Below are 22,143 nucleotides of genomic sequence, written 5' to 3'. Positions count from 1 at the left end.
GTCCAGGAAGTTCCTATGCCCAGATGGGTGACAACCCAAGTGGCAGAGCAGTGGAACGGTAAGTGCTGCTCATGAAGGGAGGGATTTTAGCAAACACCAGATCCCGGCCGCTGTCTGTGATCTGGCAAGCCCTACTCTGTGATACCAGTCAGAGGTGTATCCTTAATGCAACTACAACCCTATCTTCACCCAATTGTCCCTCTGTCTTCTCTTGGCCATCAAAGGAGCAACATCCAGGCTCCTGAGCTTTGTCCCTGAATGGTGGAGCAGCTATTGCAGAAGAACAAACCCTGACTTCTTCACAAGCATCAGCATTCAAGGCTCTCTGTTCCCAAAATTGTAGAAACCTCTTATACTGCAGAAGATGCATATGATTGTAACCTGTGAGTAAAGTATTTCCTTTGGAAACCTTAATTGCTTCTCCTGCTGTGTATTTATTGATAGCAGCAAACTAGCTGGGCGCCAGAATTTACTATAGGACAAAGGGTGCCTCTGTGTGATACTTCATCATCATGTGATAGCTTCATTTCAACTGCAGTAGCCACGTTGCAATTTTTCCCCCAGAGTGTCCTTTAGAATGGTGATGATATAGCATTGCCTGGGTGGCATTCTGGGGAGAGGGATGGAGGCAGTGGCAGGAGGAGTGCCATGCTGGTGGTATGAGATTCACTTCCACCACCTCCAAAAATTTGCTGAAATGCTCCCTATCTTGTCACCCTGAAATGTGGGATATGAAATATGGAGCTAATTCGGAGAGAGGACTTGAGCTCAACCCTAGTTTACACTAGTATTGTCCAACAGTTCACAATAATTCTTACTCAACTTTGCAAATCCAATACACCATCGTATAAATTCATTGAAATCAATGGAATTCAAGTGCAGGTCCCACTGAGTTTAATACAATCAGGGATTATATCACTATGTTTTATTTCAGCCACTGAGAAAAGCAGGACAAAAGATGAATCTGAGAAATGTACATTCCCTTTAAATCAGGCGTCTAGCATCCATCTCTTTCTGTTTTTGCAGATGGGGAGGTTCTGGTGCCCCGCAAAGCTTCCCTACCTCATTCACTTTAAAGAAGTGACCAGTTCCATGCATAGAAAGAGACTTGTGCTCAAAGCTCCCAGTTACCACTAAGATGAAAGGGGAAGCTCTATTGTACAAGATCTCTGCGTACATAGTTGAATATGGGCTCTGAATCAGGACAATGGTCTGGGGAAATGCGTAATATGAAAGTATTGACTGACAATGCTGGAAGCTGTTCTCCCTGCGTGTAGCACATTCTCCTACACCTGAACTGTTCTGTCTTACAGCTCCCCCTTGATTCATTTTACCATGTGAAATTGTTTTTAGCTAGATATTTAACAAATCTGAGTAATCACTGCACAGGTTAGGATCTTAGAAATGTGCATGTTAGGAACACTATAAAAGATGCAAAGGAAGAAGGAAATGTGCAAGTAAAAACATCTGTTACTTTAGCATATTTATGTATGTTTCCTACATGCACAGGCAAAGTTTATGGGGAAGATTTTACTGTTTGAATTTGGCATGTACTTTATGGCTCACACCAATCAATGTAACTCCCTGGGCGGCAAAGAAGTGGTGCTGATGGGGCATTTGCTACATCCCGTGGAGGAGTTTCAGTCCCCAGAGTTCTCATAGTGGCAAAAGAACAAATGTTCCTCTGCCCAGGGTAAGCAAGAAAGGTTTCAAGGAAGGAATTGTTCCCAAGATCCTAGTGTGCCAATGATAACATTAGCATGATTTAGAGCCCAATCCTGAGGGCTCTATGGCTGGCAGTATGTGTGTACCGCCAGCTACAAGTGTCATAAACGTTCAAGTGTAAAGCGCTGGGGGAGGAGGTGCAAGTAGGAGGGAGTCACAAGTAGGTGCTGAGCCTCAAAGCCACATGGATGGCCATCCAGACTCCTCCAGCACTGACTAACAGTATTTTTGAGGTGGGGGAAGGCAGGGAGTGGGTGGACCTGGATAGAGTGAGGGCAGATGGAAGGGAGGAATGGGCCCAGAAGGGTCCAGAGTTTACTGCTGAACCCCTCCCGAGCCAGGCGACCCAACATGGGTCACCTTGGCTCTGCGCCCACTCAAATGTGGGTGTAGAGGTGAAGAGACTCACTGGCGCTACAGTGGTGTTACCACGGTAAGGGAGCAAATGCTCCCTTACCACAAGGAGACCCCAGTAGTAGCCTCGGTGCCCACCAGATGCAGCAGTCTCCATTTTGATGCCACTGCAGCCCTGGGTGCTGAGGCATTCAGGATTGGGCTGCCCAAGCCTGGTGACTTCTGAGCTGGTCATAACCAATCTGGGTTAACAGCAGATCTTGACAAGCTCTTAAAGAAATCCAAACTACCATCAATTCCCAAATTTGCCATCAAAATCCAAGATTACACAAATGTTGGTGCATCTCTAGTTTCCATAATGGCATTCTTTTCCTGTGACCTACTCTACCCCAGATTACAGGGATGATGATTTTTCCTTCATTTCTTGGGAGGGCTATAGACATAAATCAAAGCTTAATTATTTGTACATTAAACTGGGAAACATTGTATAGATTTGCCACTTCTCGGTAGCACCAGCAGGTCTGACTCCTTCTTGAATTCTGCACACCTTTTCATTCTAAGTTTTTTTCCAATTATGAGCTGCCACCATCATCTGAGATTAAGGTGCTGTGATTAGTGCAACAGCCTTTGGCACTGAACATAAGGCAAAAGGTGTTGCATCACTGAACAGGTGCACACTGGACTGTAAAATCTGAATATGGACATTATTCAGTACATAATACATGGAATTCCTCTTCACTGCAAAGTGAAAGGGACTGATAGTAAAAAGAGAAGGAGTTTTTCAGAGACTCTATTACAGCATTTCCCAACTTCTGATAACTTTTGTTTTTAGTTAAAATAACTGAACACTTCAATCTGTGCAGAGAGCCATTGTGCTGCTGTGGTTGGTATTGGACTAGGTGTAGGGAAACCCAGGTTGAAGTATCTGCTTAGTCACAAATCTGAGTAGGTGACCTCATGCCAGTCTCTCCCTCCCTCTCTCTCTCTCCCTCCCTCCCCCTCTCTATCTCAGGGTGCAATCCTAACAGTACCCTGGGCCAGTGCAAGTCCCTTGGGCTGACCCAGGAGGGTCGCAAATGTGCTGTAAGGCAGGTTTGCACCTCCTTGAGAGTCAGCTGGGTCGGCGCATGGATGCACGCTGGCCCACAGAGGCTGAATCCAGCTCCCATTGGGATTGGCTGAATCCCAACCCCCATTCCTGAGCAGCACAGAGTGGCTTCAAGCCACTCCGCTCTACTCGGACTTATGCCATCTCTTGAGGTGGTGCAAGTCTGAGGAGACCCATAGAGGCTGCAGTAGCTTACTCGGGGGTAAGGGGAAGAGTTTTCCCCTACCTTTGGCTGAGCCACTTTGGAGCCCTATCTTGTGCAGGCCTCCTGCCTTGCCTGTTCCAGCACAAGATAGGATGTCAGAAACCTAATTCACAGTCATTGTGAGCATAAAATGTCAGAAGAAGAGAACCTTGTACAATGTCCAAGCTCGTTAAAAGAAGGATGGGATAAAAAATGAAAACAGCATGAAAAGTAAAGGGCAAGCTAGATGAGACAACCATGATCCATTTTATCAGATCTGTCTTCCCTTTCAGTTTTGGCAGCTAACTACCATCGTGTACGTGTGATCTGAATTGAAGCCATGGTGAGAGAGGTCTAACTCAGACTGTGGATATTTTCCATAAAGGGACAAACCACAGCTGAAGGTAATCTTTGTTTGGAACATGCACGCAAGGAAAGAGCTAAACCTCTGCTCCTCTGGCACCATGTTCCCAATAAGATCCCCTCCCAGCTGCTCTTTGTAAGTGTTATCTAATCTGATTTGGCATTCTGAATTTGCCTTCAGATAAGCCTACCCTCTTTGTATCTGCATGAACTACTGTTCTGAGTATGACTCTTAATTAGAAGGATGCAAGTCTAGAGCACAGTGGTATCGCACGGGGAATGCAGGGGTGGGGGCCACACTGGGTGACACTCATGGGGATGTGTGACATCACTATTGTTATTTTTGAATAATACCATTCATTGTTGGCAACCTTCAGTCTCGAAAGACTATGGTATCGCGCTCTGAATGGTGGTTCTGGAACAGTGTCTAGTGTGGCTGAAAAGGCCGATTCGGGAGTGACAATCCCTTCCACACCGGGAGCAAGTGCAGTCTGTCCCTGGTCTGTCTCCCTGGCTATGGGCCTTCCTTCTTGGCCTCTTAGCCTCAGACTGTTGGCCAAGTGTCTCTTCAAACTGGGAAAGGCCATGCTGCACAGCCTGCCTCCAAGCGGGCCGCTCAGAGGCCAGGGTTTCCCACCTGTTGAGGTCATTAATGTGTAATTTCATGCAGAATGCAATGAAATAAACCACGTTGAAATATCTCCATACATTGTACCATACATTATAGCAAAAAAAAATAGCAGGGGCAGAACAATGGTATATCACCACACCCACTGCTTGGGTTGCTGCCCCGCCCACAGCAAAGGAGGAGGTCCATCATGGAGGTTACGCAGTGGCCTCCTGTACAGGGTGATGCAATCCCTAGTGACGCCACTGCTCATATGGAGGTGAAACAAATCACTTCCATTCAGGACACATAAATTTCCTTTCTCTTTTGCACTGAGCATGACTGACAAAATGATCCAATGCAAAAATGTATCTGAAAATATTCAGAAGAGGATAATCAGCTAAGAACAGACTGTTTTGGTCTCACTGAAGTCCCTAATTATTTCATTAACTCATTTTTCATGGCGCACCATTTGGGAACCTCCACTCTACTACAAGTGTATCTTGTGGGTACCCTGTGCATCCCCTCCAACTGCCATTTGCCAGGAATCCCAGCCACAACAATCACATTAATGAAGCAAGACAAGAATGCAAACTTTAAAAGGATTCTTGGAGGGAGAACAAAAAGCCCTCTGACTGTAAAGGGAAGGATAAAAACAAATAACCAGGGAATTGAGAGCAAGCTGTACAAAAGAGAGGCGAGAGCTGCCAACAATTAGAGGGAATATATTCAACCTTTCACCTCCGTTGTGCCACTTTAAAAGCAAGTGTGTTAATGAAACAGCACAAATAATGGATACAGGAAACGCAAGACACAAGTCATTAACTGTACTGGGCTTTAGTGGTACCATAGCGAAGCAAATATGCTGGGAGGAGGGTCTGCGAGAAAAGCAAACAGCCTATTAGGGTTGACACAATAGAGAAGAGGACAAATGCAACAAAAGTGTGCCTTCTTATGATGATGATTTCAAAAACATCTGAAGATTCAATAGCCAGTGGGAAGGATGGATTGATGTGACTTTAGCACAAGTTCTCATAGTGTAAGATTGGCCTCTCTAAGGAGCCAAAGGTTTGGGTTAGGGAGTCAAAAGCACCCACTGGTTAGCCTAGAAGGGAACTCGGTTTTGGCAGGATGATCAGGTAGAAGAAGTGTGTTCGGTTGGTTTGCTAGGTATCATGCAATAACTGACTTGTTAAGAACATAAGAAGAGTTCTGCTGGATCAAGCCAAAGGCTCATCCAGTCCAGTTTCCTGAATCTCAAAGGCCCACCAGGGAGCACACAGATGACAAGACTCTAATCTCGGACTGTACATACCCATCATGGATTGTAACCTGCGACGGAGTTGTCCTCCAGAAATATGTCCAATCCCCTTTTAAAGGCATGTAGGCCAGGTGCAATCAACACGTCCTGTGGCAAGAAGTTCTACAGACTACATTGTTCAGTCAATGCAAGTACATGTGTTTATTAATTTCCCTATAAGTGTTGGATGGTGTGATGACTCATCATTCAGAGTACCCTAACAGTACCCTGGACCGATCCAAGTCCAGGAGGGTCACAAACATGCCATAAGGACGTGAGCTTGAAGCTATTCCGAGCTCCCCAGGAACAGGGCTTATGATCCAGCATAAGTGCTAGATCCCAGCCCTGCCTCCCAATTTGCACCTGCCCACCTCTGGGGCCGGCCACTGCCTGCCCTCCCCCTGCCCAGGAATGCCTCCTTCCTGCCTCCTCCCTGTCACCTCCCTGCCCACCCCAGAGGCTTGCATCAGCCTAGTTGGGCCGACACAAGCCTCACTGAGGAATCCGGCACGGAGGCTTGTGTCAGCCTCTGAAGGCTGATGCACCTCCATGTGCCAGCCTGACTTCTTGCTGAGGAGGCCGGTGCAAGGGACTTGCATCGGCTCATGGGCGCCTCTGGATTGAGCCCTAAGACACTTAAGGAATCATTAAAAAGCAAAAGAAGATGTAGGTGGATGGGTTGGGTAAAGGGTTTCACAGAGGTTAAAAATAAACTGAAAAGAAACAAACCACTAATACACCTTCTTTGGGCAGGTTTTTTTTCTACCCCACATACACAAATTAGCATCAGTTCAAATATTCTGAATAAAACTATGGCCCCCTCTTGTGGCTGCCAGTTCAAATACAGCTATGCGCCACATACTAACGTTCCACTAAATGACGGAACACATTTATGACAGTGGTCCAATGACCTGTCCCAGTTGCCATCATCCCTGCTTAAAAATCACCACCACTTTAAAAATCTTTTTCTCATTTTTAAACACCATTTTTTATCACCATCTCCAGTCCTAGCTGGCAATCCGAGCCGGGTGCATTGCCCACCCCCATGTCCAAATGAGGCCAGGCAGGCTAGGCAGTGCAAGGTAGGCTGGGCTGATATCTGGTGAGCTTGGCCAACCGGCATGGGCCATACCAATGTTGGCAGTATCTAATGGAGACAAGTTCTATGGTCTCCAGAGCCAGTTGGCAATCCATGTACAAGGCCAGGCAGGCTGGGGTGATATCTGGGGATGGGCTGCACCGATCACCGGCAATCGCTGACACCAGGCACGATTGAGGAAGGCACCCTCCGTCTTGTCAGCTTAGTTCAGGGTTAGCCAGGAAGACCCAGTTAGGAGGACCTTGCCCCTGGCGGGCTACAGGAGGCATTGTGGCATGGGAGAGGGGAAATGGTGGAATGGGAGGAGATGGGAGTAGAGCTAAATGTCACAAAATGAGATAATCACCTGGGTTTTGGATCATGAATCCCCGCTGTTAAGTAATGCATACCTGTAGTGGCTGTCAGTGGGAACTGCCATATTTTTCCTTAGAATATCTCTGAAAACACCACTACATCAAGATATGTCATTATGTCATCATAGGAGTATTTGGGGGAAAGAACTAAAATGGAGGCTGCCAGCCAGGAAGGGCAGGGAGTACTGATAAGTTTTGCCTTCCAGCCTCCAACATTTGCCCTCAGTCTCAAACTGTAAAGTGGGAATTAGTTTGGCCTCATTTTTGCCCACAAATCTTCCCCACTTCTGTCTGAAATCTGCCTTTAGAGAACTTTCAGGCCAATTTTGCTTCAATTGTCTACCCTCTGCTTATCTCTTAAGTATACTTCTTAGTTTTATCGAAAGAGAGATAGCAGACTTGTTGCCCCACAAGAAAGCATCACAAAGGGAATTTCTCATCTCCTGTCAATTAGTTGCAAAGTCATGAATAAGACACTTTCTTATTGAAATATTTAACAGACTAATTAAACCAGGCAAAGAGAAGGAAAGCAATTTATTGTATCATTTCATCTAGCTATCAAGTATATCAATTTACTGGCAAAGTAAGAAAATGCAAGTCAGACCAGGGAATTTGGTTGGAAGCCATTTAGGCCTTTATAGATGAAAATGAAGACTTTGAAATCAGCAGAGAAAGAAATCGTGAATCTGTGCAGATTCTGGAACTTGGGTGTAACATCCATCAGATGGACCATCTACACTGTATTCTGCAATCTCCCTTGAATAAACTTCTAGGGAATTAAAAGTCTCATGCTAATGCACTTTACACTAGTCTATGACGTTGACCATTCATGGTGCCTGCTGAGAGCTGGAAATGACATCATTATGCAGGAAGTGATGTCATTAAGCATGTGATGACCAGAAATAAGCATTTTTTTTTCTCCCTTAAGGACTCATTAGCTGGAAATGATAGAAAAGAAAATATGCAAATCTTGATGATATTTTCAAAATATGGGAGAGTTCAGTTATCACACCTGCTGCACTTTCAGCAGTGCAGTTCCGGCTGAGGTGTCACTTCACAGCTTACGGTTTAGTGCTGCTGAAATGGTGGCCAGGGTTCTCCCAGCACCACCATCAGCTGCTCTCTTTCTTATTCCTCTTGGTGTGCCTCTTCTTCCATGCTGTTCTTTGCCTTCTGATACCTCCTTCCATCTCTTTCTCCCCCAGTACCCCAGAAATGGCACTTCTGAAAGGGCAGTGCTAGGAGACCAAATTATCACATGGCCATCCTTCAACAGTGACATCTCAGCAGAAGTGGCATTGCTTAAAGCATGGCCCACATGATAATTGGGCTTTCCCCATGCCACCCTTACAGCGGTGTCATTTCTGCCAATGCATCACTTAGCAGGTCAGCAGCTGAGAGCAGCTGATGGTGGTGCTTGGGAGAGCCCAGTTATTATGCAGGCCGGATAAAGAGCTTCAATGGGTCATATGCAGCTCATGAGCGTTATGTTTGACACCCTGAATGTAGACTACACAGTAGTCAGCAATGACAATTCAGTTGAGGTTTCAGTTGCAGTTTCAACTGCAACAGGCTTGCTGAGATTTCTGACCACCAAACTGTGCCTATAGGATTCTGCAGCATAAGTGGGTTTTTAGGGGCTTTTCATTAGCACTGCAGCTTGGAGGGGGGCAGACATTATCTGAAGACAGCATGATATAGCAACTTTGCTGAAACTAAGCAGGCCGAGATTTGGTCAGTATCTGTATGGAAGCCCCATTGATCCTGTTGAAATCAGTTCCACAATGGAAGAAGACTGGAATATAAATGTTACGAAATTAATAACCACAGCTTTGCCACCAACTCTGTTCTTGGCAGTCTGCAACATGGAAGACAAAGTGTCCACTTAGGATCAATCTGCTTTTACTGGCTTACTGTGTCTCTCCCGTCTCATTAAATTGATCAACTGCTCCCCCAACCCTCCACTTTCAGAGTGGGACAGCTAGAACTGTACATCAACTAAATGAGCAGGTTTGATCGGGCTGGGCTCTCTCTCTTGCCTGGCTCTTTTTGCACTGGTGCTTTTCAGGATAAATACCAATGCACGAAGTCCTGTGTATATATTTTCCCTTGAACGTCTTTGATCTTCTCGGGTGTTTGCCTGCTCACAATGCACTTGGTCTTTTTTTAATGTACTAACATCAGTCAGCAGGCATGCCTTTGATGCTGGCAGTCATCTGCCATGAATCTGGATGTGCAGTGGCATTTCTACAGGGAGGCACTAATCTTCCAACCTGGGTATGTGCTCATTTTCTTCCCAGTTCAGTTCTACAGCCCTTTGGACAGGGACACTCATAGGCAGCGATCTGTAATTTATTTGATGTGGTATTGACAACTTTGTTTTGTTATGAAGCAAGGAAAGGAACAGGTCTCCCTTCTCTGCAATGTCATTGCTTTCTCAGGTGGTGTTAGAGGTCCACAGCAACATTTTAGTTTATTAATATATGTATTATTGAATTTGTAACCTTCTTTGCCTGAAAGGCTTAGTTTAGATCAGACCACTGTACACCATAAACAGACTCCCTGGCATGACTGGAGCTTACCATTTTGCTGGGGAGGCTTCTGTTGTCACTGCTGATCGCTGCCCCCCCTAAGTTCGCACTGCCATGCCACATCTGCCAGAAAATCCTAGAGCAGAGACTGGTGGGGCAGTAGAATGTGGAAGCAGTGTTGCGAATCAAACATGGGGTGATTGGCGGCAACAATGGAAACCTACCCTGTGGAATGTTAAGCTCTGTTCACACAGGGGGGATTAGTGAGGGTGCCGGATCCAGAGTCTGGAGAGCCCTGATTTAGAGAAAAACACATTTCTTTTACTACTAGGCAGTAAAAAAATAAAGAACAATATCATGATTTGTTTGTTTTGACTGTGTATTTGAACATACAGCTTACTGCATCCCAAGAGCTAAGGGCCAGCAGCTCTGGTATCATGAAGTTGGCTATCATGGTTATTGTGAATGGGCTGTCACTATGCATTTGAAGTCCTAGCTGCTAATGGGTGATCAGGGGCTTAAGAAAAAGAGCTGAAGTTTCCTTAATTGCTCCACATATACTTAAATCTCTCCCACTGAAATCAATGGAACTTAAGAGTATTTCACTTTGAACAAATTATGCCCCCAGTAAAAGAGGTTTTACAGTGCCTTCCAATAGATATTCAGGCTAAAGTGGATAAATGTCCAGGTAGACAGAGATCATAGTTCGAATAATGTTTCCCTACCAAGATTAGTTAGTTTTTTTCATGTTTACACCAATTTCGACTTAACTATAATGACTCTCAGCCAAGAATGCTGGGAATCATGGTTCTTTGGAGATGCCAGGAATTTCTGACAAAGGCTTCTCACAGAAATACAATTCTTAGGGTTGGCTTCATATCCATAAATGTTTTTACTATCATTCACCTAGGGGTGCCCAAATCCCGGCCCAGGGGCCACTTGCGGCCCTCAGGGATTCCCAATCTGGCCCGTGGGGAGCCCCCATTCTCCATTGAGCCTCTGACCCTCTGGAGACTTGCTGGAGCCTGTGCTGGCCCAATGCAACTGCTCTCTGTGTGAGGGTGACTGTTCGACCTCTCGCATGAACTGTGGGATGAGGGCTCCCTTCACTGCTTGCTGTTTCATGTGTGTGATGCAGCAGCAAAGAACAGGCTGACCATGCTTTGTGTAAGGTAGTGTTATTCAAACTGTGTGGCACAGCTCTTTAGGGAGGCGCCAGGAATTCAAAAGGGAGGCGCGGGATGTCCTCTCGCCTACGAGGGGACAAAAGCGCATACGAGCCCGTCTTCTGCCCGTCGTCTGCGCTTTTTTTTAAAGCAGAAGAAACGGGAGTTGCTCAGCTGTGAGAGTGGCTGCTGCCGCCCCGCCCTCTTCTCCCTCCACTCCGAGACTGCCGCCTTCTGTGTTCGCTGCATGTTGTTTCCAAAGCTCTTTGACTCCAACCCCCATCTGGCAAGTACCGAGCATGCTCAGCTCACAGTCCTTAACCCTCTCTGATCCTTGTCTGGTTGGTTTCTAGTTCCCAGCCTGGGATCACTTCTCATCAAAGTGAAATCTCTCTTTTCAACCCCATCTCTCTTCCACTCCCCCCTTTCAATCTCCAAACCTTCCCACTTTCCTACCCCTCCCCATATAAAATGCTTCCTATTTTACCAGTCACCAGGACTCTTAAAGTTGCTTCCATGCAGTTGGCAAAGGGGAGGGGGAGAGAGAGAAGCACACACTTCACTTGGCCAGGAGCAGAAAAAGGGTACTGTTTTTAAAGTGACTTATTAATCTTGTTTGAAGAGGAAAGGCTGTATTTTTAAAGTGATGAATCTTGCTATTTGAAGAGAATACTTATCAGCCATTGATGAAGTGATTGCCAGCCCAATCCTATCCACACTTTCCTGGGAGTAAGCCCCATTGACTCTAATGGGACTTACTTCTAAGTAGACATGCATGGGCTTGAGCTGTGACTCTCCTAGTATAGGAGACAAATCAGACCCTTTTCAGCTCTGATATATTTTCATAGTCTATTTTTGTTTTCCCCACCAGCTGGTAGAAAAATTTAATTTCATTAAATTAATAAAGGGTTCAATCCGATCCAAGGAGAATGGGAGAAATGACTAGTTGGATTGGGGTCCACAAGGGTGTGTGTGTGTAATGTTGGTCAGACTGGTTGTTCACAAAGTTCATTTGATAAAACAATTCTATTGCTTACAAAGTTTTAAAAAATGAGTCCTCCTGGACCAGACAAAATCTACCTACTCCAGCATCCTGTCTCCAACAGTCATCAGCAGCTGATCATTTCTAAAGCATGTATACTGCTGTGTATTAATAATATATTTTTAAGATCTGCATTTAATTATATGATTAATATAATTAATATTAATATAGTTAATATATATTTAAATATATAATAATATAATAATATTATATATAATATATTATAATATATAATAATATTATATTTAATATATTTAATATAGTTAATATTTCTGATCACTTCCTGTTTAATGATGTCACTTCCAGCCCTCAGGAACATGATGGGGAGTAATGTCCAACAGCCACAGGGGTCAAGGGAGCCACTGGCCGGAAAAGTACCACTGGTGTAAGGCCTTTTATAAGCCTTGAACTATTGCAAGATCTTCATTCATTCATATAAGTCCCATCTCTAATATATTAATGTATGTAAATTTATGTACAATTATTCAAATTTGAAATGTAAATTCATCCTTTTTTTCCCAGCCCCCAACACAGTGTCAGAGAGATGATGTGGCCAAAAAGTTTGGACGCCCCTAACCTAGAGCATCAGTTCCGAAACTTACCACTGCTGCAACACCCTTGGAACTTGGAAGTGAAGATGGCGTAAAATGTGTCATGCAGTGATATCACCACCATTCATTTCCAGGTTTATAAGCCTAGCGTGAGTCTCCAAACAGTGGTAAGAGAGTCAGGACAGACAGGAGGGCTTTCCACAGTGCGTGGTTTTCATGTGCTGCAGCCCCGCCCACCACACTCAGGCTGCTGCCGCTGTCTAGAGGCATGCACAACCGTCTTGCTGCTGGGCAGCAGGTGGTTTGTAATGCCCCAGCAAGTTCCTTGCGATGTTCCAGGGCATTGCGAACCCCAAATTGGGAACCACTGGCCTAGAAGAAGTAGCACGGGAGACTTAAGAGTATGCCCTTCTAATTACACAGGATTGCTGTGACTCCTACATTTATTGACCCCCAAAATGATCGTTACAATCAACCACATCTAACTCAATACATGTTACCATGCTTCACTTATGAACATATGGACATATTTAACTGCCTTATATCAAGTCATACATGCCATTGCTTTGCATAGTAAGTAAGTATGTGGCTGGCTTCCTCTTAAAAGTCTGAGGCTCCTTTCAGCTCCTTCAGCAGCAGGTGCCAAGAACTTAATCCACAACAATCAGCACTCTTCAACTCATCCTAAGATATAGTGTCTCTTAATGCCAATAAAGGTTTATGGTATGGTATGGTGTCTCCCCCCCCCCCCATAACTATTTACATATAAGGATATTTACATGCATACTTTTTGCCACCACCATCTAATATGTGAATCAGATTCCAATGTTTTTTGTAGGCGCCTAACCAGGTCTACTAACCTATTGTGTTCAATGGGACTTACTCTCAGGAAAGTGAGGTTAGGATTGCAGCCTATGGCTATTAAATCAGCTTGAAACCCGTTTCCAAATGGCTTATGTTTGAACTGCAGGTGTGGCAACAGGGGTTTCCATAGTGTGCTGGGAGTAAGGCTGTAGTTCTGTGCATCTCTATCCAGAAGTAATGTCAGTGAAAGTTTTCATCCACTGTATACCTCAATATAGTGTTACATGTTACACACTGCCAAATTTTCACAGAGGTGTAACTATTTGGGTTTTGCTTTCCTTTGGAAGCAAGAGCATTAGAGACTTGCAATACTTTGGTAATCTTTGCTTAATTTACAAATATATAAATATAACATCCACAAAACTGCATGTGCTTCTATCAGAGAACAAATTTACTCCAACTTCCCAAAGAGAAGCACGCTGACTCAATCCCTTGAGATGCTTCCAACTCACAGCTCTCTCCCTGCCTCTGATTTTGTTACTTTCAAATCACAAAGTGCTTCATAGTTTCTCAGATATCCCAGTATCTGCAGGTCCAGCATCCATGAATTCGACTCACCACAGATGCCAGCAGATACCAAGGTCTGATTTGAAATCCATTTAAACACAAAAAGTTCCAAAATAGGTTTCTTACTTTTGCGCAGCCAAACCGTGCCATTTTCAAGACTCTAGGGCTATTTTTAGCCCTGAAAGATTCACTTCTGGGTCACACAGGTGTTTGTGACCTCATGTATGCATTCTAAGCTGGGAAGAACAAGGAATCTCTGCTGAACCTGGGTCTTTCAGGGCTAAAAATAGCTGTAGATGCTTGGAAACAGGACAGTTTGGCAGGGTAGAGATAGGAAACCAGATGTTGGTGCCTTTTTGCGTTTAAACAGATTTAAAAATTGGATGCCAGCATCCACATATTTTGGTATCCACAGGGGATTCTGGAATGGACCCCCCCCCCCCAGGATACCAGGATTCCACATGTAGTTTGATGAGGTAACCTGCTGCAAACTCTGATGCCTGAAAGACATTTTCCAGTCATTAATTCCTATTATGGAAACATCACTGACACATTTCTGGATTATTAACCAGTAATCTATCTAACAAAAGAAGTAGGAAGCCACTAATCACAAAAATGGACTATTTCAGTGCATGCACATCTTGACCCCTCCTTTTGCTTCCAGAGGGCTACCTTTCTACCTGTACTACTATTCTTTATAAAGCAAGATGAACAATGCTCCCTCTTTGGTGATTGAGAGAACTCCCCTAAAACCAAGGGGAGGAGCCAGAACATCTGTGTGCCAGGATTACGAAGGCTTTAATCTCAAGGGGCCACTTCAGCAGCAAAATTAACTAAATCAGCCTAACATATATTTCTTCTAATAGCAAATCAAGTGTTCTTCCTAATGATTGACTTGCACTGATTTCAGGATGGACACAAGGTTATAGGGACCTGAAAACAACCATTTGACTTTTCTGACAGCCAATGATGACAAAACCACATTACCATCTTTTTCTGATATTTCTACATGAAGAAGGAGAGCTGTGCAAAACAAAGATTGTGACAATAGAATAATATTCTGTTTATTAACACTATGGAAATAAAAGCAATAATAGGAAAGGTTTTGCCACCATAGCAAGTGGTGTGCACAATAATTTAAGCTATTTTTCTCATGGGGAGAAAATATGAAAAACAAAATAACACAGCCTTATATTCTTGTAATATTCTCCCACAGCTTTGCAAATCTACATGTTTAAAAGCCACTGGTGTTTGTGATTTGTGTGTTGTTCCATTTAATGACCCATTAAGATACTCCAAGTCAGCAGTGCTTCTGTGTTTACTCTTCAGAGTCCGGAGACTTCAGATGAGAAAATCCTATGCCATCATGGGTTGGATAAAATGGTATCTTCTTGCAGGGATTGAGGAAGAGATAATTTCTCATTTACAAATCTATGCTCCAGGCAGAAGTCAATAAAATATATGCAGCTCTTGTGTCCTTCAGAGACTCTGCAGTGCAGAAACTGGATATATTTTTATTGAGCCAGTCTTGTAGAAATTTATCGAGAAACAGGCACGAGGGGTTTGTTTCAAAGTTGAGAAAGTGAGCCAGTTTTATTATTGCAGAATTCAGTCACATTGTTTTGCTTTTAACTCACCTTAACACAGACACCCGCATGCACATATGCACAGACTTGCTGATTCAATGGAGCAAGGATTTCCTAATTTATGTGATAAAGCCAACACCTCCCAAGTCAAGGGAGTTCCTGCTCAAGGAACCTCAGCTTTCTTTGATCTAACCTGCACAATATGCAGCCTTCTAAGGCCCCAGTCTTATCCCCTGCCACCAGCACTGATGCTGAAAGACCAGAAAGATGTGCCCTATATGCTATGGAGGAGGGGGGAGGAACCTGAAGGCAAACATGAGATAAGTAAAATGTTTTTTACTTACTTCCATGTAAACCCTGTGGCTGCCTATGGGTCTCTTTGGACATACACTACTTATTTTGGTCAAGGAGAAAAACAAAGGGGAAGGGAGATTTTCAAAAGGGAGGATTAGACCCAGCATGCACACCAGATCCTCCTCCTCCCTGCCCCAGTTCCTTCCCCAAACTGCCTATTTCTTCTTCCTCCCTGCCCAAGGTCTGGAGCAGGTCACCTGTTAAAGCAGTGGGCCACTGCTGATGTTTGCAGTAGCAGCTCCAAAAGGGCCGCTGGCAGCACACTCTGCACACTGTCATCTGGCTGGTTATGACAGTGGAACTCTGCTCCACTGTCGTAATAACAACAACAACTAGTGTCAGGGTTCCCCTCCTCCCACAGGTCCCCAACTTACCCAGGGAGAAGACTTCTGGGCCAGAGGATCAGGAAGGAAGCCGGGGCAACATAGGGCCACCTCCCCATACGCTGCCTGGGCACTCCTGTGGGTGGCAAAGCACAGCAGAGCAACATTGCGCGCCAAACCTCCCACTTCTCCCTCCGCCTTGGAGGAGGGAGGGGAGAGACAGGATGCAGGCCATTCGGCTGCTGGCCAGCCACCCCTCCCCCGCCTTGGGGGAGAAGGGGAGCACTCCCTCACTCAGCCAGGCGGGATCTGCCTTGCCGTGTAGGGCTCCTGGTTATGACATCAGGAGCCCACCACTGGACCTCCTGATGTCGTCTGCAGAGCTACAGGACCCAGGTGGGCAGGGCCAGCCCACCCCCCAAAGGCAGAGACCAGAGCAGAGGCAGCAGCCCTCCCAGCCATCTCAGGAACAACCCTGGCAGCTCTGGGTGAGAGGAGGTGGGAGGGAAACAGAGAGAGGGAGGGGAGGAGTTGTAGTAATCCCAGGGGAGGGCAGTCCCAGAGACACGCCCTTTTTGTACCATCCCTGTGAGGGAAGGGGAGGGGCCTGCCCTACCTGGAGGCCAGGGATGACAAGGCAGTTGGGTGTTAGAAGAGCAGGCAGGAGGATCTGCTGACAGCAGCCCCTGCTCCTGACTCTGGCAAATGCTGCCAATCCAAAGAGGGGGAGCCGGGTGACACAACCCCCCTTTCTTCTGGTGAACTAGTCTAAGGCCTCCACAAGGGGGTCCCCCTCAGAAAGGCTGGGCGGGCCCTCCCCTCCCCCCACAGGGAGGCCTCATAACTAGGTATTTATATACCGCCTTTCTGGTCATTGGATTACTCCTCCGACTTTATTCAAGGCGGTTTACGCAGGCAGGCGTTTCTAAATCCCTCAAGGGGATTTTTACAATCATAGAGGTTCTCTCTTTCAAGAACCAACAACATTTCAGAATGGATCTTCCTGGTTCGGTCTCCCTTCTGGCCTCCAGTTCTCCCAAGCAGGCTGACAAGCAGCTCCATCTCTCACATGGAGGACAGCCAAGATGCTTCTTGCTCACACCAAGAGCAGGTGGAATCACTCAGCTGGGCTTGTCAGCTGCTTCAAGGTCTCCCCATTCTCAGCAAGAATTCTGTCCTCGAACTGGCGACCTGATATTATCTTCGGGCTAACGGAGGCTCTACCCTCTAGACCAGACCTCCTGCCCAGGTCATAACTACCCCAATAGGATTGGGCTGTTAGTCAAACACAGCTCACCAGCTATATATGGCATCTTCAGCATGCAAAGTGCTATTATTTTACCTGGTGATGTGGCAGCCAGTTCTCCTCCCATCCCATGGGGTTGGAAATGGAAGAGTGCCATGGAGGAAACGTGGAGAAGCGGTGCTATAGCATCAGAAATGTTGCACCACCTCTCTTCCACGCCTCCTCTTCCATTATGAAACCCTGTTTGTTTCCCAATCTAGAAATGGGAGATGGAGGAAAAGTGAAGGTCAGAGGGCAGATGGAGTTGGGCATCCCCCTGCCAATCTATAGCCTGAGACAAGCACTACAGTCAGCCTCATGAATGGGACTACATAAACTGACAAATGATTGCATATGTAGACTCAGTTTTTGTCTTGGGCCTAGCAGGGCAGAAATCTGCTGATCTGGTTTAAGACTTATGATTGCAAGAAGCAGGAACTTTTCAATAATTACACCTCCTTATGAAACTGCCTGGCTAAGAAGGCTTCGAAAAATGTTTCAAACTGGTTCTGTAAGGCCTTAAGAAGAACAAGCAAGGAACAGTTTTTGTTGGGTGGGTTAAGTCAGTGCTGGTGCCTACTCCTTGCATTTTTACTGGTTCTGCACCATCGGCACATTGATTAATCCCCTCTTTCCAAAACAGCTTTAACAGTTGTTTTTATGCTGACTTTTATGGTTGGTAGTGTTGTTAATGTTGATGGGTTGACTTTAATGTCAGCTGTTGCAAAGGTTTTATATAGTTTGTTAGAACATAAGAACAGCCCCACTGGATCAGGCCATAGGCCCATCTAGTCCAGCTTGCTGTATCTCACAGCGGCCCACCAAATGCCCCAGGGAGGACACCAGATAACAAGAGACCTGCATCCTGGTTCCCTCCCTTGCATTGGCATTCTGACATAGCCCATTTCTAAAATCAGGAGGCTGCACATACACATCATGGCTTGTAACCCATAATGGATTTTTCCTCCAGAAACGTGTCCAATCCCCTTTTAAAGGCATCCAGGCCAGATGCCATCACCACATCCTGTGGCAAGGAGTTCCACAGACCAACCACACGCTGAGTAAAGAAATATTTTCTTTTGTCTATCCTAACCCACCCAACACTCAATTTTAGTGGATATCCCCTGGTTCTGGTGTTATGTGAGAGTGTAAAGAGCATCTCTCTATCCACTTTATCCTTCCCATGCATAATTTTGTATGTCTCAATCATGTCCCCCCCTCAGGCATCTCTTTTCTAGGCTGAAGAGGCCCAAACACCATAGCCTTTCCTCATAAGGAAGGTGCCCTAGCCCTATAATCATCTTAGACGCTCTCTTTTGCACTTTTTCCATTTCCACTATGTCCTTTTTGAGGTGTGGCGACCAGAACTGGACACAATACTCCAGGTGCAGCCTTACCATCGATTTGTACAACGGCATTATAATATTAGCCGTTTTGTTCTCAATACCTTTTCTGATGATCCCAAGCATAGAACTGGCCTTCTTTACTGCCGCCACACATTGGGTCGACACTTTCATCGACTTGTCCACCACCACCCCAAGATCTCTCTCCTGACCTGTCATAGACAGCTCAGAACCCATCAGCCTATATGTGAAGTTTTGATTTTTTGCCCCAATGTGCATGACTTTACACTTACTGACATTGGAATGTATCTGCCATTTTGCTGCCCATTCTGTCAGTTTGGAGAGATCCTTCTGGAGCTCCTCACAATCACTTCTGGTCTTCACCACTCAGAAAAGTTTGGTGTCGTCTGCAAACTTTGCCACCTCACTGCTCACCTCTGACTCCAGGTCATTTATGAAGAGGTTGCAAAGCACCGGTCCAAGGAGATCCTTGGGGCACACTGCTTTTCACTTCTCTCCATTGTGAAAATTGCCCATTGACACCCACTCTCTGTTTCCTGGTCTTCAACCAGGTCTCAATCCAGGAGAGGACCTGTTCTACTTTTTATTTGCAGAGGGGTAGCCAAGTTAGCCTGTTCCAGCAAAAATGATGGTCTTAACTAAACAATGGTAGGATACGCTTTTGTGAGCTGCATCACAGATGAATTCGAAAAAGCTTTGTGCTGCAATAAATATGTTAGTCTTTGAGATGCCACAAGACTCTTTTGTGCCGTCCTCTCCCTCAGTTGCTCATATTGCACATAGCCGGCTCTGATTTGTTCAGTTGTACTATCAGGCCACGTGATTAATTCAGGAATGAAAAAGTAAAAAAAAAAAGCCATGGGAGACAACTAGTGTTGAAGAAGCAGCAGCCCGAGAACAAATTGGCACTGAAGGTGAATATTAACACTATTCAACTATAGCAATAAAAGTCAGAATGTAGCATTACAGTTCCCATTACAGGCCTGGGACAATAAAGATGTCTTTTGGTGCAGTCCTATCCACTGATGCAGTGTCTGCTGCATCCCACGAGCTGGCTGGTGACCAGGCCTGGCCAGAAGAGGTAAGAAAAATATTCACTCTGGAGAGGAAAAGAGCTGGTAAAGAAAAGCTCTCCCTCCCTCGCCACTTCTTAGTGAAAGATTCTTTCTTTTGATGTCATGTTTCTTCACAAATGACAGCCACAAGGACTTCGTTACACAAGCCTGTATGTACTTTGTCGTTTGCTCCTTTGTCTCCCATTTGTTTGTTTTTTTTTTTTTGCTATATCTGCTACGCATTATATGTGCAAGATCAAACTCCTGCGGGACAAATATGAGACGGAGAAGCACACAGATGATCATTTTATGTGGAAAAAAAAATACTGAGAAAGCCAGCCAGGCTACAGAAGTTGGACCATTAGGGCACATCTTTCCCTCCTGACCGGTTTAATCAATGTATAGACTTCTGTCCTGAGATGTGGGCAAGGAATGAAGCTATCCCTTAATGTCTTGTATAAAAATAGAGAAATATTTTGTTGCTGTTGTTCTTCCATCTCTCTCTCTGGTCCTCTATAGTGCAGTCAAAACACAAGACTTTTTGTTTTATGGCTTATTAATAAACTCAGAGTTTAACTAGATTAAGACTTTTTCTCTGATATACTTTGGGTTGCATTTGTTTGTTTGTTTTCCAAAGGAGTTCTTTTATGGATAAGAAGGGAAAACAAAAGCAGCTGTCAATTAGGTTTTAGAACTTGGTTCTGGCAGACACATTAATTTTGCCAGCTTTGCAGTCAAAACTGTCTTGCAACTGATAGCCCAAGGTCAAACTGCAGTCGTCTTTGGAAAGTAAACAATGTGTCTTTCCCAGAGTATTCTGACAGGAAACCAATCATTTCCAGCTGAAGGGATCTGCCTGTGTGCAATGTGTGGGAGCATGTGCGCTTATGCACCGGAGACCCTGTTTTAAGATATCAGCTTTTGCCTCCAGCCTTAGGAGGCCTACCCTGATGGATCAGACCAGTTTAAGCGGAGATGTCGTGACCTGTGCAGTGCTATTTCATGTGCTTCTGGTGGGGAATACCACCAGAATGAATTGTGTCAGTGATACAAGGATGATAGAAGGGGGGGGGGAGAGAGAGAACACCACTATAAGCCCATTTGTGGCCTCCTGGAAAGTTGGCTGATGAGGAAGGAGAGGAAGAAAAGCAAAAGTGTATATGGCTCAAGTCCAGTGGAGATTCACACAAGCCAACAGCCTACTGCCTACTCATCATTTCCTCTGCCTGCACTATAAACAGTGGTGATGATGGTGCTACAGAACCCAGCACATCAATATGTTTCTTTTGTGCATAAAGAACAGGTTTCAGTCCCCAGGTTTAAGCACATGCTAGTGCATGGCAGTACATGGTAGCATGCATATCCTTTGCTCTGCTCATTGAACTCCCCTCACCCTGTTCCCCTGTTGAGGTCATAGGCAACAACTGTTGGTGGACAGAGTGGGACTGGAAAAGGTGTAGAAGAGAGCAACCAAATTGACTACTGGGCTGGGGCACCTGCCTTATGAGGAAAGGCTATGGCATTTGAGGCTCTTCAGTCTAGAAAAAAGGCACCTGAGGGGGGACATGATTGAGACATACAAAATTATGCAGGAGATGGATAGAGTGGATAGAGGATGTTCTTCTTTCTCACACAACACTAGAAGCAGGGGACATCCACAAAAATTGAGCATTGGGAGAGAGTTAGGACAGACAAAAGAAAATATTTCTTTACTCAGCGTGTAATTAATCTGTGGAACTCCTTGCCACAGGATGTGGTGATGGCATCTGGCCGAGATGCCTTTAAAAGGGGATTGGACATATTTTTGGAGGAATGTCCATCACAAGTTACAAGTCGTGATGGGTATGTTCAACCTCCTGGTTTTAGAAGTTGCTACCTCAGAATGACAAGCACAAGCGAGTGGCACCAGGACACAGGTTTCTTCTTAACCTGTCTGCTCCCTGAGGCATCTGGTGGGCCACTGTGAGATACAGGAAGCTAGTCTAGATGGACATTTGACCTGATCCAGCAGGCCTCTTCTTATGTTTTTATGTTCTTACATGGGAGAGAATTAGCTCACACCCCATGGTTAGACTGGTGTATAAGAAATGTGGGACAAAATTCACCTCCCCCCAATGTTTTGCCCCTTTTTCTGTTCTTCCCAATATGTCTGTTTCTGGTGCTGCTACAGATTAGGGAGGGGGCACAGACCCTCACCTTCCTCCTCCTGCCCCTTGATCATTGCTGGGGGGAAAGGGGAGATCTGCTACTGCTTGTGGGTTTGTGGTTTGAGCCACATTATGCAGTAAATAGTAACAAGAGGCAGGACAGAGAAACAGAAAACTATGCAGAGCAATTTAGGCCGAATTAGGGAGTAAATTAAGCTGTAATTGGCTCCCATTATGATTATAAAAGAGTGCAAGGTATTCCAAGTTACAATTTA

Source organism: Tiliqua scincoides, chromosome 6, assembly GCF_035046505.1.
Source record: "Tiliqua scincoides isolate rTilSci1 chromosome 6, rTilSci1.hap2, whole genome shotgun sequence".
Lineage (NCBI taxonomy): Eukaryota > Metazoa > Chordata > Lepidosauria > Squamata > Scincidae > Tiliqua > Tiliqua scincoides.
Note: the sequence above shows the minus strand (reverse complement) of the source record.